This window comes from Mandrillus leucophaeus, unplaced genomic scaffold (assembly GCF_000951045.1).
Source record: "Mandrillus leucophaeus isolate KB7577 unplaced genomic scaffold, Mleu.le_1.0 Scaffold105, whole genome shotgun sequence".
Classification (NCBI taxonomy): Eukaryota; Metazoa; Chordata; class Mammalia; order Primates; family Cercopithecidae; genus Mandrillus; species Mandrillus leucophaeus.
Genome location: NW_012098654.1, coordinates 1,116,693 through 1,119,465, shown reverse-complemented (window position 1 = coordinate 1,119,465; position 2,773 = coordinate 1,116,693).

Below are 2,773 nucleotides of genomic sequence, written 5' to 3'. Positions count from 1 at the left end.
AAAAAAAAAAAAAAAGGTAACATGATTTTAGTCACCTCTTGCTCTGTCTGCCTTAAATTAGAATTTAAATACCAAAATTGAGTTGTTTTTTTAAAATAATAACATTATTTGTTAAATAACATCACAGATTAAATCACTTTTTAATTTTTAGCCTCAGAATGTTCAGGTAAATCACATTATCTTAAGTTACTTAGGTAATGACCATTTTTGTAATTTTATTTTATTTATTTATTTTTTTTGAGATGGAGTCTCACTCTGTCGCCCAGGCTGGAGTGCAGTGGCGCGATCTCGGCTCACTGCAACCTCCTCCTCCCGGGTTCAAGCTTGAAGTGTTTGAACCTGGAGGCAGAAGTTGCAGTGAGCTCAGATCATGCCACTGCACTACAGACTGAGACTCCGTCTCAAAAAACAAACAAAAAACATTTCATCTAGGTGGTTATGTTCATTTTGTTTTTGCTTGCCTGCATTCTCTTTCTGTATTACACGTACATTATCTGTTAACTTAAGTTCAAAATAAAATTAAGAATTCATATCTTGAGAAAAGAAGTATTTCATTGATAACCCAGGCCTACCAGGCATGTGAAACCTTGTATATATATAGCTAAGTCAACAAAGGAATGTGGTGAGAAAAGAAAGGAACCAATTTAGACCTATCAGCTGTGTTAGGAATTTTGAATAACCTACTAACCCAGGCATGCTATTTAGCTCTTTCTTTTTTTCAGGGGTGGGGCAGCCAGAGTGGGAGCAGTGGAACAATGACAGCTCACTGTTACCTGGGCTTATGTGATCTTCCCACTTCAGCCTCCCAAGTAGCTGAGACTACAGGTGCATGCCACCACGCCTGGCTAATTTGAAAACTTTTTGTTGAGACTCAAAATATTGGGTCTCACTATGTTGCCCAGGCTGGTCTCAAACTCCTGGCCTCAAGAAATCCTCTTGCCCCAGCCTCTTCCTCCGAGTAACTGGGATTACAGGCGTGCGCCACCACACCCAGCTAATTTGTTTTATTTTTAGTAGAGACAGGGTTTCACCGTATTGGCCAGGCTGGTCCCGAACTCCCCATCTCAGGTGATCCACCCACCTCGGCCTCCCAAAGTGCTGGGATTACAGGCGTGAGCCACTGCGCCTGGCCGAAAATGTTAACTTCATAAATTTTTTTAGGCATATGAATACATATAACAATTTGGGTGATACAATGAGTTATCTGATTTTTCACTTTATAGCTTGAACATCTTTCCATTTAAATAAATACATCATTATTCAAGGCTACATAGTAAGACTGAAATATGATATTTAAAAATAACCCGTTATTGGGAATACAGAAGAACCGTACTCAGTCCTCAACTATGGAAACATTATTGACTTAATCATTGGACTTATGCAAGATGGGTAAGCTGACCCGGGGAACGGGAGTTCTTTTCCCTACAAACATTCCACTTCCTGGCTACTCAGGCTTTCTTGTCACAAAGCCTGTGCAAGGAAGCTATTGGCCCTGCTCCTGGGCCCAGGAATGCTGCCGCTGCCTTGAATAGCTGTGTGAACAGTCCTTCTATGGGCAACAGGCAGCCCGCCTGGGTACCTGAATGTTTTCTGATTTGGGCCCGTGCTGCCCATGCTCACCCTGAAATTCAGACCAGATGCATTCTTATCGCAAAATGACGTGAAACTTTAAGTAGAAGAGAAAGCCTGCGGTTCTCATTTCAGAGGTGAAATAAAATGTCTTCTGGAAAGGCTGCGCGGACCTAGACCTCGCTAGAACCAGCGAATGATAGCCAGCTCCCATGCGCCTGGCCTGCTCTGGGACCCACGTGGGCGGGCGCCTTCCTCAGGAATGCGTTCTCAAAGGCCCACCGGGTGTAGAGGGGGCTGGAAAATAGCACAAACTCAAGTGTCCTCTGCAAAGCAGCAGTCCTGGTGGTGAAGTAGGGGTCTTTTCTAAAACTGAGCAAAGCCTACCTTCCACTGAAGAAAAAAATGGCTTCCAAGGGAGGGCTCTTTTTTCCCTACAAGTGACATTCAAAGTGGTGCTGTCTCTATTGGAACTAAAATAAGGGCGATTCCTTCTTTCACCATTCCCCACCACAATACAAGTGACGGAAGGACTGTGCTGAGTGGCATCATCTCCTAGTTTCAAGGCGGTCTCCCATCTGACTTTGAGCCCTCGCTCTTTATATCCAGTTCCTCTCTCATGGAGTCCGAGCAGCTGCTGCAGGGAGGCCCGGGAGCCAGCAGCTGCGCCGAAGGCTCTGAAACTACAACTGCCCCTGAAGCCGACTAAAGTTAACGCCTGTGTGGTAGAGTCAGAAGCTCCTGCAGGAACACAGGAATGGGGCCGACTCCTGGAATCCGGCCCGAGTCACTCATAAATGCGCCAAGAAAAAAAGTCATTGAAAAACTTTATACGCGTTCTTGCTTTGGTCCAGAATGGTAAAAAGCCTATCCTTTGAGTGTGTCCCGTGATGGGGTTAACTAGCAACCCTTGAAACTAGTGGAACACAAAAAGCAAAACAAAAAGCCATTGTACCCAGCCGCCCCAGGACCTGGGCCGCCGCCCTTGGGAAGTCTGGCGTGAAAGGAGGGGTGGCTTTGGTTTCTGGGCCGAGCTCGCCTCTCCCGGGTTGGGTTCAGCAGCCCGGCCGGGAGGGTCATGGGCAACCCTGGGAGGCCCCCGGTCCCGGCGCACGGCGAGGCCCCCCTCGGAGCTGGCACTTGTCACTCACTGTCCCCGGCCCGGGTGTCAGCTGGAAGACGCGGAAGGGCGGAGGGAGAGAGC